The sequence below is a fragment of the Hyperoodon ampullatus genome (genome assembly GCF_949752795.1).
Source record: "Hyperoodon ampullatus genome assembly, chromosome: X".
Taxonomy (NCBI): Eukaryota; Metazoa; Chordata; class Mammalia; order Artiodactyla; family Ziphiidae; genus Hyperoodon; species Hyperoodon ampullatus.
This window is the reverse complement of record NC_136913.1, coordinates 61332947-61347669: the sequence shown is the minus strand read 5'-3', so window position 1 is coordinate 61347669 and position 14723 is coordinate 61332947. Positions and strand designations below refer to the sequence as shown.

The 14723-nt window shown below is 37.4% G+C and overlaps 1 protein-coding gene across 3 annotated transcripts in view; it reads right to left on the bottom strand.

Moving 5' to 3' along the window:
* NHSL2 (NHS like 2) overlaps positions 1 to 14723 on the bottom strand; it is a gene marked incomplete at both ends in the record, with an annotated part of 257736 nt that overhangs the window by 182707 nt on the left and 60306 nt on the right. The window lies entirely within an intron of this gene.

The following is a 14723-nucleotide window of genomic DNA, read 5'->3' as shown; positions in this document are numbered from 1 at the left end:
CTTTCTTGAAAAAGAGCAGCAAAGTTGAAGGACTCACAATTCCCAATATCAAAACCTACTACAAAGCTACAATAATCAAAACAGTGTGGTACTAGCACAAGAATAGACACAGAGGTCAACTGAATAGAGCTAATAGATCATACATAAGCCCCAAATTTATGGTCAATTGATTTTGGACAAAAATGCCAAGATAATTCAATGGGGAAAGAGTGGTTTTTTCAACAACTGGTGCTAGGACAACTGGATAGCCACATGCAAAAAACATGAAGTTGGAAACCTATCTGATACCAGACACAGAAAATTAACTCAAAGATTATAAACTAAATGTAAAAGCTAAAAGTTTAAAACACAGAAGTAAATCTTAAGGATATTGGGTTAATCTATTTTTTTCTTACACACAACACTAAAAACCACAAGTGAAAGAAGAGAAGAACGACAAGTTGAACTTCATCAAAATTGAAAACTTTGTATTTCAAGGAACACCATCAAGAAAATGTAAAAATAACCTACATTACATAAATATTCATAGCAGCATTATTTATAGTATCCAAAAAGTGGGAAAAATCCAAGTGTCCATCAGCTGGCAAATGCAATAATGAAATGTTTTATATCTGTATAATAAAACATTACTTGGCAATAAAGCAAAATGAAGTGTCAGGCTCAACTTCAAGTGTGACAGTGTGAGGACCTCTGTGAACACACTCCCCAGAAAAATTGGTGAAAAAAATTTTTTAAATCATTGATTTCTGGTTTCCAGTCTGGCATGTAACTCTATCCTAACAGCAAACAAAAAGATGAGCAAACTGAAAATCAACTCTTCTTTGATCCATCAGAGAACTGAGGTCACAGGGAAAACTTCTGCCCCCCAAATTAGAGACACAGACAAGCAGACACAGAGAATCAGAACTTAAGGGAGCAGAAACCAGTACTGGGGTAGGAAAATCTGAAGTGTACAGTAGTATCCCCAAGACCCCCAGTGGATGCCTGAAACCGAGGATAGTACCAAACCCTATATATACTATGCTTTTTCCTATGCATACATACCCATGATAAAGTTTAATTTATAATTAGGCACAGTAAGAGATTAATAACAATAACTAATAATAAAATAGAACAATTACAACAATATGCTGTAATAAAAGTTATGTGAATGTGGCCTCTTTCTGTCTCTCAAAATATCTTATTGTACAAATTTAATGCCTTTTCCATCTTAACTAAGCACTCATCATGCACTGTAGCTGTAACTTTTGCAGTTTGAGGTACAACAGCAAAACTAGCACAGGTTTCTTTATCCTTCATCACAATTTCATGGATAGGAGATTCATTCTTACTGTAGATCTTAGCAACCTCAACATACGATTATTTTTCTTTCCTTATTAAGTTGAGAAGAGAACTTTCATCTTGCCCTTAAAGGAAGCACTTTATGGCTCCTCTTTGGCATGTCTGAATTGCCAGCATCACTACTCTTGCACTTTGGGGCCACTATTAAGTAAAATAAGGGTTACTTGAACACAAACACTGCGATCTGCGATGGTTGATCTGATAACCAAGATGGCTACTAAGTGACTAATGGGCAAGATACACTGGACAAAGGGATGAGTCACGTCCTGGGTGGGACTGAGAAGGCCATCGTGAGATTTCATCATGCTACTCAGAATGGTGCACAATTTAAAACTTATGAATTGTTTATTTCTGGAATTTTCCACTTAATATTTTTATTTTACCGCAGTTTACTGTGGGTAAATGAAATCACAGAAAGTGAAACCGCAGATGTGGGGGAACTATTATAATTGACAAATTGTTGGAGGTTCAGTGTGGACAAGTCTGCAAGTTAAGAATTCCAGGGGAAACCAATCATACGGAGGGTCTCACACTTTTGTGAGTTTTACCTCCAGGAGCTCTACCACATTCTCACAGTGAAGATCAGAGAAAAATCCCCTAGTGCTTTCAGCAGGGGGAGGAGAAATGGAAACATTTTGAAATATGCTAAACCATTCTATTCTTCTTAATAAGGTCTTCCCTCAGGAGAAGCTATTTTACCAGAGTCTAACCTGCTGGGATTTTATTAGAGCCTAATGGACCTAGGGGAAGGGAAATACCCAACTCCAGCTCCATAATGATTAAGGATTCAATTCTCCAAGAAGTTCACAGTCCAGGGGCACAAGCTCACTAAAAAACTGATACTTAATCATAGGACTACATGACACTTCCCCTCCTCCCACACCTTACCACTACTCTACTAAAGACCTATTTACCACAGTTCCTTTTACCTAGTACATCATGTCCACCTTACAACAAAAAATTGCAGGACATACTAACAGGTGAAAAACACTGACTGAAGAGAAAAAGCAAGCATCAGAACCAGATTCAGATATGGCAGGGATGTTGGAATTATCAGACTGTGAATTTAAAAAGACTATGATTAGTATGCTAAAAAGTTCTAATGGAAAAATTAGACAACATGCAAAAACAGATAGGTAATGTAAGCAGAAAGGTGTAAATTCTAAGAAAGAACCAAACAGAAATGCTAGAGACCAAAAACACTGTAACAATAATGAAGAATGCTTTTGATAAGCTCATTAGTAGACTGGACAGGGCAAGGAAAGAATCTCTGAGCTTGAAGATATATCAACAGAAACTTCCAAAACTGAAAAGCAAAGAGAAAAAAGACTGAAAAAAAAGTCAGAACAGAATATCCAATGGTTGTGGGACAACCACAAAAGGTGTAACAGGGCTTCCCTGGTGGCACAGTGGCTGAGAGTCTGCCTGCCAATGCAGGGGACGCGGATTCATGCTCCAGTCCGGGAAGATCTCACACGCTGCGGAGTGGCTGGGCCCGTGAGCCATGGCTGCTGAGCCTGCATGTCCAGAGCCTGTGCTCTGCCACGGGAGAGGCCACAACAGTGAGAGGCCCGCATACTGAAAAAAATAAAGGTGTAACATACATGTAATGGGAATACCAGAAGGAGAAGAAAGATAGAAAGGAACAGAAGCAATATTTGAAGCAATAATGTCTGAGAGTTTCTCCCAAATAAATGTCAGACACCAAACCACAGATCCAGGAAGCTAAGCAAACACCAAGCAGGATAAATTCTCCCCCAAACCTACAACTAGGTATATCATATTCAAGTTTCAGGAACTCAAAGATAAAGAAAATAATCTTGACCTCCCAGTTTGTCAAATAATGGGATAATTTCCCTTTATTCCTGGAAGGGACATTAGATTAGAAGGAAAAAACACAAGAACTGGAAAGTGGCATTAAAAGCTAATACCAAGCAGGCTTATGGGAGTAAGATCTGGATTCCCTCTTAACTACATTTGGAGGAGCTTGTCTGTTGTACTGTGAGGTGGTTCTTATTTGGTTTCCTGCTGATCTTCAGGCTGGAAGAAATTTTGTTGAATTAGGGGGAAGAAATCCAAATGACAACCATGGAAAAATCAGTCCCAGTAGGAACCGTATTCCATTAGCAGGGGTTTGACAAGTGCCTCATATTGAACGTGAAGATAAACCAGAATTCACTATCCCAACACTGTCTTAAAGGTGAATGCTTTCATATGAACAATGATGTTTACCACATAATCATATATATTTATGTATCCATAATATATAAATATATATGTATATTTGAAATAAAATATGGTATAGTGAAAAAGAAAAAAGAAAATAATCTTGAAAAAAGTCACAGGGGAAAAAAACACCTTACCTTTAGAGGAGCAAAGATAAGAATTATACCTGACTTCTCAGAAACCATGCAAGGAAGAAAGGAGTGGAGTGAAATATTTTAAATGTTGGGAGAAAAAAACAACTGAACTAGAATTCTGTATCTGTGAAATTATCACTCAAAATGGAGAAAGAAAGACTCCTCAGAAAAACAAAACTTGAGGGAATTTGTTGCCAGTAGACCTGCCTTGCAAGAAGTTCTTTAGGAAGAAGCAAAATGATATAGGTCAAAAACTTAGATTTCCTTAAAGAAAGAAGAGCATCATAGAATAAATAAGTGAAGGTAAAATAAAAACTTATATTTTTTTTATTCTTGATTGATCTAACAGATAGCAGTTTGTTCAAAATAACAATGTATTCAATTATGTATACATATTCATGTATGAATGAAATGAATAACAGAAATGAGACAGGGACAGAAGAGAAGAATTAGAATTCTATTATTATAAGGTACTTGCATGAAGTAGTATAGTGTTATCTGAAAGTGGACTTGGATCAGTTGTTAATGTCTATTACAAACTCTAGGAGAAACACTAAAAAGTAAAAAATAAAAAAGTTTGATATTCTATGATATGCTAAGAAATGAGAGAAAATGGAATCACATAAAATGCACAACTGAAACCACAAAAGGCTGGAAAAGAGTAGAAGCTAAAAATAGAAACAAGGAACAAGGGCAGCAAATAGAAAACAGTAACAAATATATTAGCTATTTCTCCAGCTCTATCAATAATAACTTTAACATCACTAATTAAAAGATAGGGATTGTCAGAATGGATGAAAAACAGGACTCAAATATATGTGAGGCAAAAACTGACAGAATAGCAAGGGAAAATAGATGAATCCACCATTATGGTTAGGGACTTCAACATCCCTCTATTAGAAAAGGACAGATCCAGCAGCCAGAAAATAAGTAAGGACATAGTTGAACTCAACAGCACCATCAATCAACTGGATAAAACTGAAATCTATAGACTACAGATTACTTCACCCAATCACAGAAGATTACACAGCCTTCTCAAGTTCACATGGAACATTTGCCAAGATAGACTGCGCTCTGGGCCATAAAACACATGTTAAGTTTAAAAGAGTAAAAATCATATAATGTGTGCTCTCAGACCACAATGAAACTATTATAGAAATCAATAACAAAAAGATTGCTGGAAAATCCCAAAATACGTGGAGATTAAACAACACACTTCTAAATAACACAAAGGTCAAAGAAGAAATCTCAAAACAAATTTTAAAATATCTGGAGTTAAATGAAAATGAATACACAACGTATCAAATGTGTGGAATGCAGCAAAAGCAGTGCTTAGAGGGAAATTGATAGCATTGAATGCCTATATTAGAAGAGAGATCTAAAATCAATAATCTAAGCTTCCACCTTAGGAAACTAGAAAAAGAAGAGCAAATTATATCCAAAGCAGAAGAAAATAAATAATAAAAAATTAGAGCAGAAATCAATGAAACTGAAAATGAGAAATCAATGGAGAAAATTAGCAAAACCAAAAGTGGCTCTTTGAAAAGATCAGTAAAATCGATAAGCCTCTAGCCAAGCTAACTAAGAAAAAAAAAGAATGAAGACACAAATTACTAATATCAGAAAGGAAAGGTGACATAACTACAGATCTCATGGGCATCAAAAAGATAATAAATGAATGCCATTGACTACTCTGTGCCCACAAATTTGATAACCTAGATGAAACAGACCAATTTATTGAAAGACACAGTCTGCCAAAACTCACACAAGAAGAAATAGATAATCTGAATAGGCCTATACCTATTAAAGAAATTGAATCAATAATTAATAGCCTTCCAAAACAGAAAGCATCAGGCCTAGATGGATTCACTGGTGAGTTCTATCAAACATTTAAGGAAAAAATTATACCAATTCTCTACAATCTCTTCCAGAAGATAGAAGGAGAGGAAATACTTCTTAACTCATTCTATGAAGCCAGCACTACCCTAATACCAAAACCAGACAAAGATATTATAAAAAAAGAAAGCTACAGACCAATAGCTCTCATGAACATAGCTGTAAAAATTTTCAACAAAATATTAGCTAATTGAATACAACAAAAAAGGCTGGTACAATATTTAAAAATCAATTAATGTAATCCATCACATGAATAGGTCAAAGAAAAACTATATGATCATGTCAACAGATGCAGAAAGGCATTTGACAAAATCCCTCACCCATTCATGATAAACACTCTCATCAAATTAGGTATACCGGGGAACATCCTCAGCATGATAAAGAACACCTACAAAAAGCTAACATCATACTTAATGGTGAGAAATTCAAAGTTTTCGCAATAAGATCAGGAACAAGGCAAGGATGAACCCTCTCACCAATACTTTTCAACACCGTACTAGAAGTTTTAGTTAATGCAATAAGACAAGAAAAGGAAATAAAAGGTATACAGATTGGGTGGGAAATAAATTAAATAATATAAATAAATTAAATTAATATTTAAATCTCTCCTTGTACACAAATGGACATGATTTTGTCTATGGAGAAAATCTGAAAGACTCAACAACAACAACACCCAAACCCTCCTGGAATTAATAAACCATTATAGCAAGGTTGCAGAATACAAGCTTAACAAACAAAGGTCAATTGCTGTCCTATATAGTAAACAATGAGCAAGTGAAATTTGAAATTAAAAACACAACACCTTTTACATTAACACCCCTCAAAATGAAATAATTAGGTATAAATCTAACAACAGATGTACAATATCTTTATGAGGAAAAACTACAAAACTCTGATGAATGAAATAAAATAACTAAATAAATGGAGAGATATTCCATGTTCATAGAGAGGAAGGCTCAATATGTCAAGGTGTTAGTTCTTCCCAATTTGATGTATAGATTCAATGCAATCCCAATCAAAATCCTAGCAAGTTAATTTGCAGATATCAACAAACTGATTCTTAGTTTATACAGAGAGGCAAAAGATTCAGAATAGCCAATACAACGTCGAAGGGAAAGAACAAAGTTGAAGGACTGACATTACCCTATTCGAAGACTAACTATAAAGCTATAGTAATCAAGACAGTGGTATTGGTGAGAGAACAGACAAATAGATCAATGGAACAGATTAGAGAGCCCAGAAATAGACCCACATAAATATAGTTAACTGATCTTTGGCAAAGGAGCAAAGGCAGTAAAATGGAGCAAAGACAGTCTTTTCGACAAATGGTGCTGGAACAACTGGACATTCACATGCATAAAAATGAATCTAGATACAGACCTTACACCTTCACAAAAATTAACTCAAAATGGATCATAGACCTAAATGTAAAACACAAAATTATCAAACTGCTAGCAAGTAACATAGGAGAAAATCTAGATGACCTTGGGTATGGCAATGACGTATAGATAAAACACCAAAGGCACAGTTCATAAAAGAAATCATTGATAAGCTGGATTTCATTAAAATTAAAAATTTCTGGTCTGCAAAAGACAATGTAAATAGAATGAGGAGACAAGCCATTGACTGGGAGAAAATAGTTGCAAAAAGACTGCTATCCAAAATATACAAAGAATTCTTAAAACTTAACAAGAAAACAAACAAATTGATTAAAAAATGGGTCAAAGACCTTAAGAGATACCTCACCAAAAAAGATATACAGATGGCAAATAAGCATATGAACAGATGCTCCACCTCATATGTCATAATGGAAATGCAAGTTAAAACAACAAGATACCACTGCACACCCATGAGAATGGTCAAAATCCAGAACACGGACAACACCAAATGTTGAGGAGGATATGGAGCAACAGGAACTCTCATTCACTGATGGTGGAAATGCAACATCATACAACCACCTTTGAAAGACAGTTTGGTGGTTTCTTACAAAATTAAACATGCTCTTACCATACAACCCAACAATCACGCTTCTTGGTATTTACCCAAAGAGGTCAAAAACTTATGTTCACACACAAACCTGCATATGGATGTTTATAGTGGCTTTATTCATAACTGCCAAAACTTGGAAACAACCAAGATGTCCTTCAACAGGTGAATGGATAAGTACACTGAGGTACAACTGGACAAGGAAATATTCAGCAATACAAAGAAATGAACTACTAAGCCTTAAAAATACATGAAGGAACCTTAAATGCATATTACAAAGTGAAAGAAGCCAATCTGAAAAGGCTACATATTGTATAATTCCAACTATATGACATTCTGGAGAAGGCAAAACTATGGAGACAGTAAAAAGATCAGTGGTCGCCAAGGGGTTGGGGTAGGGGGTTAGAGAGAGGATGAATAGGTAGAGAACAGGATTTTTAGGGCAGTGAAAATACTCTGTATGATGCTAGAGTGACGGATTCATGTCACTATACATTTGTCCAAACCCATAGAATATACAGTAAGAGTGAATCCTAATGTAAACTATGGATTGGGTGATTATGATGTGTCAATATAGGTTCATCAATTGTAACAAATGTATAACTCTGGTGGGGACTGTTGATAATGGGGGAGGCTATGCATGTGTGGGTGCAGAGGGTATATGGGAAACCTCTGTATCTTACTCTCAATTTTGCCATGACCTTAAAACTGCTCTAAAAATAAAGTCTACTAAAAATTATTTAAAGTCGCCAGACATGGTCTTCAAGGTATATAGCAAATGAAAAATATTTATTCAAGAAAATCTGCTAAATTTCTATAAGAAGAGTGAGACCCTGGGGTACTTGAAACAAGATTCACTCACTCCTCCCTCCCAGCACATCAAGATAGAAACTCCACTCCATAGTGTTGCAGCCAGGAACACAGGGCTCCCTCTTCCTCAGCTCCTGGTTGAAGGGCTATCTTCCTGGGAAGAGCAAGACATCCACATTTCTTAATTATGAGCCCAGCTACCTGTTGGTGAGGCTAATTTCCAGGTCAGTGAGTCTGAGAGGTGGGGCCTCCCTTCTTCCACTTACGGGATAGAGGCTCTAAGTAGGGTGCAGCCCCACTGAGAATACTAGGGCCATGATCATTCTTTGACCTGGCTTGTGGGACAGGGTTACCACGTCAAGAGAGGTGAGCCAAGGAGATCTGGAACGCTGCCTTTCCCTCCACTGAGCACTCGGCTCCTAAAGTGGGGGTGTCATTCAGAAGTGTGCCATTGTCTCTGACTGCAGCACTAGTGCTGTGGCTCAGAGACTGCCCTGGGGGAGAATCAGGCCACAGAACAAAGACCTCTGAATCTCTCCCCAAAGGAATGAACTTTATTTGCAACAGAGTGTGGAGAAGTTCAAGACTAAGTGCACTCTCAAAAAGAGTGGAGGTTGTGGTAAAGGGCAATTGTTAGGAGAATGATAGATTCATTAGAGATATAGGCTAAGCCTAGCTAGCTAGACAGGCTAGCTTACTAGAGAGAAACGAGGAAAAAAGCAGCTGGGCAAAGCCCTCCTGGATCATAACAAATCACAAACTGTGATCTAGGAAACTATCCCTTCAAAGGAGCCCAGATTTGATTGGATCAATTTGTGGAACAATTTATGCCATACAGGATTGTTGAAAACAACAGAACAATCAGCTGACAATTAGTGGAACTTAACAGCTGGGAGTGGTCAGTAGAAGAGACAAAGAGAGCCCTGCCAAAACCCAGAATGTCTGTGGGCATCCTAGGGCTATGCCCTCTGGGGAAAATCATAGGCTTCATACTAGGAGTATAGGGGCAGTAGCCTTCACTAAAATAACCCAGTCAGTGACTAAACAATTAAACAAGCAAATATCTTAAATAAGCCCTGGGGCGGGGGTGGGGAGACCAGTACCCAGAATTGCTACAACATGCTATCTAAAATATCCAGTTTACAGCAAATAGTATGAGACATGTAAGGAAACAGGAAAGAATGATCCACACATCAGAAAAAAAATCAAGCAACAGAAACTACCTGTGACAATAAGCAGATGTCAGATTTAATAGGCAAAGACTTCAAAGGAGCCATTATATAGATGTTCAAAGAAAACAAAATTATGAATGAAGAAGTAAAAAAAAATCTGACAACAATGTCATATTAATAAAGAGTATCTGTAAAGAGAGAGAAATTATTGAAAATAACCAAATGGAAATTTTGGAGTTGAAAAGTACAATAACTCAAATAAAAAATAAAAGAGAGAGAGATCTAGTTTGCTATATCAAAGTACTGAAACCAAGCAGGACCCTGTGGGGCTTCTGGGCACAGAATCCTTTCTGTCCCCCATTTCTTGTTTGTAGGGAACAGACTCCAGCCTCCATGACCTTTCCTGAGTTCCAAAGGGCAGATTCGAACAGTTGCTAATCAAGGGAGGAACAGCCAAGAAACCACCTCTGGCAGGGAACCAGAGAAGCTCATCAAGAAGATCACCAGAGACCAGATGAGAGGACTGCAGGCCCTGCACACACCCTAATCTTGTCAGCAACCCCACTCTTGAACTATTACTATAAAACTCATCAAATCCCCTTGGGATGGGACATATAGTACTTTGGGGCAGAAGCCCACTGTGTCCTTCTTTGCCTGGCAAAGCAATAAAACTATTCTTTTCTACTTCACCCAAAACTCTGTCTCTGGGATTCGATTCAGCACTGGTGAACAGAGGCTGAGCTTTTGGCATCAGTACCATAAACTGGATGGCTTAAAAAAACCACAAATTTATTGCCTCACATTTCTGTAGGCTAGAAGTCTGAAATCAAGGTATTGGCAGGGCCATGCTCCCCCTGAGCCTCCAGACTTCCTTGCCTTTTCCAGTTTCTGGTAGTTCTAGGCATTCCTTGGCATGTGGCAGCATTACTCCAATCTCTGCCTCCATTTTCTCATGCCTGTGTTCCCTCTTTGTATCTGTGTCCAAATTTCTCTCTTCTTATAAGGATACTGATGCTGAAAGCTCAGCCTCTGTGCACCGGTGCTGAATCGAATCTTGGAGACAGAGTTTTGGGTGAAGTAGAAAAGAATAGCTTTATTGCTGTCAGACAAAGGGGGACACAGAGGGCTCCTGCCCCCCAAAACTATATGGCCCAACCTGGGAGGCTTTGATGAGGAGTTTTATAGCAGTGGTTCAAGGTGGGGTTGTTGATAAGGATTAGAGTGTGTGCAGGGCCTTTAATCTGGCCTCAGGTGGTCTCTTGATTAGCTTCTTGAGGTTATCTTCTGTGATCTCTCGAATGAAGAATGCTAAGATCTTGATTTGTTGGGGGTTTTAGTTCTGTAAAGAGCTCAAGGCTATTGTTACATGTATCCCTTGAGGTGGAACCAGGACCCTGCTCCAAGACTGCACTATTGTTTCTTGGCTGCTTCTCCCTTGTCTTTGCATCCCCTCCTTTCCCTGATTAGCAACTGTCTGAAAGGCTTCCATGTCCAGGAGCCCCACAGGGTCTGGCTTGGTTTCAATGCCAGTTATATTGGATGAAAGGTCCACCTTTCTTCAGTATGACTACATCTTAACTAATTATATCTGTAATAACTCCACCCCAAATAACTCACATTTTGAGATACTGGGGATTAGGACTCCAACATATCTCTTTACAGGACATAATTCAACACATAACAACTGGTAACTGTAATTTAAAAACCAATTATATAAAACAATATGTATATAATGTATTGTTGTGGATGTAACATATAGACAAGTAATATATTTACCAATAAGACCAGAGAGGAAGTGGGTGGAGTCAAGGCTATATTGGACTAAGGAAAAGACTCAAGATAGAAACTCGAATCCACAGGAACAAACGAAGAAAATCAGAAATGTATTAATTTTAAGGTTACAAATAAATTTTAGCAAGTAGGCGAATTTGTAAATATGGAATCCATGAATAATAAGAATCAACTGTATATAGGAGTAACATTTATAATAGGAGTAACATTTCTAAATGTCACTGGAACTAAGTTAGTATAAATCTGAAGCTGATTCTGATAAATTAATCTATGTATGGTAAGCCTGAGAGCAACAACTAATAACTCAAAATAGTAGTGTAAAAATTATTTAAAAATTAAAATGCTACATTAGAAAATATTCACTTAATATGAAAGAATGCAGTAAAGGAGGAATGGAGGATGAAGACATGAAACAAGAAACCAAAAATTAAAATGGCAAATGTAAACAAAACTATATTGATAATAATATTAAATGTAGGGAGACCTTCAAGATGGCAGAGGAGGAACACATGGAGATCACCTTCCTCTCCACAAATACATCAGAAATACATCTACATGTGGAACAACTCCTACAGAACACGTACTGAATGCTGGCAGAAGACCTCAGATTTCCCAAAAGGCAAGAAACTCCCCAGGCACCTGGCCGTGTGGCTGACAGGGTCTCTGTGCTCCGGACGGGTGTCAGGCCTGCACCTCTCAGGTGGGAGAGCTGAGTTCAGGACATTGGTCCACCAGAGACCTCCCGGTCCCACGTAATATCAAATGGCGAAAGTGGTCCCACAGATCTCCAACTCAACACTAAAACCCAACTCCACTCGACAACCAGCAAGCTACAGTGCTGGACACCCTATGGCAAACAACTAGCAGGACAGGAACACAACCTCACCCACTAGCAGAGAGGCTGCCTAAAATCAAAATAAGGTCAAAGATACACCAATGGATGCGGTCCTGCCCACAGGAAAGACAAGATCCAGCCTCATCCACCAGAACACAGGCACTAGTCCCCTCCACCAGGAAGCCTACACAACCCACTGAACCAACCTTAGCCACTGGGGGCAGACACCAAAAACAATGGGAACTACGAACTTGCAGCCTGCGAAAAGGAGACCCCAAACACAGTAAGTTAAGCAAAATGAGAAGACAGAGAAACACATAGCAGATGAAGGAGCAAGGTAAAAAACCACCAAACCAAAAAAATAAAGAGGAAATAGGCAGTCTACCTGAAGAAGAACTCAGAGTAATGATAGTAAAGATGATCCAAAATCTTGGAAATAGAATGGAGAAAATACAAGAAACATTTAACAAGGACCTAGAAGTACTAAAGAGCAAACAAACAATGATGAACAACACATAAATGGAATTAAAAATTCTCTAGAAGGAATCAATAGCAGAATAATGGAGGCAGAAGAACGGATAAGTGACCTGGAAGATAAAATAGTGGAAATAACTACCACAGAGCAGAATAAAGAAAAAAGAATGAAAAGAATTGAGGACAGTCTCAGACACTTCTGGGACAATAGTAAACGCACAAACATTCGAAGTATAGGGGTCCCAGAAGAAGAAGAGATATAAAAAGGGTCTGAGAAAACATTTGAAGAGATTATAGTTGAAAACTTCCCTTATATGGGAAAGGAAATAATCAAATCCAGGAAGCACACAGAGTCCCACACAGGATAAATCCAAGGACAAACATGCCAAAACACATATTAATCAAGCTATCAAAAATTAAATACAAAGAAAAAATATTAAAAGCAGCAAGGGAAAAACAACAAATAACATACAATGGAATCCCCATAAGGTTAACAGCTGATCTTTCAGCAGAAACTCTGCAAGCCAGAAGGGAGTGGCAAGACATATTTAAAGCATTGAAAGGGAAAAACCTCCAACCAAGAATACTCTATCCAGCAAGGATATCATTCAGATGTGACAGAGAAATTAAAACCTTTATAGACAAGAAAAAGCTAGGAGAATTCAGCACATCAAACCAGCTTTAAAACAAATGCTAAAGGAACTTCTCTATGTAGGAAACACAAGAGAAGAAAAAGACCTACAATAACAAACCCAAAGCAATTAAGAAAATGGTAATAGGAACATACATATTGATAACTATCTTAAATGTAAATGGATTAAATGCTCCAACCAAAAGAAATAGGCTGGTTGAATGGATACAAAAATAAGACCTGTATATATGCTTTCTACAAGAGACCCACTTCAGACCTAGGGACACATACAGATGGAATGTGAGGGGCTGGAAAAAGATATTCCATGCAAATGGAAATCAAGAGAAAGCTGCAGTAGCAATTCTCATATCAGATAAAATAGACTCTAAAATAAAGACTATTACAAGAGACAACAAAGGACACTACATGATGATCAAGGGATCAATCCAAGAAGAAGATATAACAATTGTAAACATTGATGCACCCAACAAAGGAACACCTCATTACATAAGGCAAATGCTAACAGCCATAAAAGGGGAAATCGACAGTAATACAATAATAGTAGGGGACTTTAACACCCCACTTTCACAAAGGACAGATCATCCAAAATGAAAATAAATAAGGAAACAAGCTTTAAATGATACATTAAATAAAATGGACTTAATTGATATTTATAGGATATTCCATCCAAAAACAACAGAATACACTTTCTTCTCAAGCACTCATGGAACATTCTCCAGGGTAGATCATATCTTGGGTGACAAATCAAGCCTTGGTAAATTTAAGAAAATTGAAATCATATCAAGTATCTTTTCTGATCACAACACTACGGGACTAGATATCAACTACAGGAAAAAAATCTGTAAAACATACAAACACGTGGAGGCTAAACAATACACTAATAAATAACCAAGGGATCACTGAAGAAATCAAAGAGGAAATTAAAAAATACCTAGAAACAAATGACAATGAAAACATGACAACCCAAAACCTATGGGATGCAGCAAAGGCAGTTCTAAGAGGGAAGTTTAAAGCAATACAATCCTACCTCAAGAAACAAGAGACAGCTCAAATAAACAACCTACCTTACACCTAAAGCAGTTAGAGAAAGAAGAAGAAAAACCCCCAAGTTAGCAGAAGGAAAGAAATCATAAAGATCAGATCAGAAATAAATGAAAAAGAAATGAAGGAAACGATAGCAAAGATCAATAAAAGTAAAAGCTGGTTCTTTGAGAAGATAAACAAAATTGACAAACCATTAGCCAGACTCATCAAGAAAAAAAGGGAGAAGACTCAAATCAATAGAATTAGAAATGAAAAAGGAGAAGTAACAACTGACACTGCAGAAATACAAAGGATCATGAGAGATTACTACAAGCAACTATATGCCAATAAAATGGACAACCTGGAAGAAATGGATAAATTCT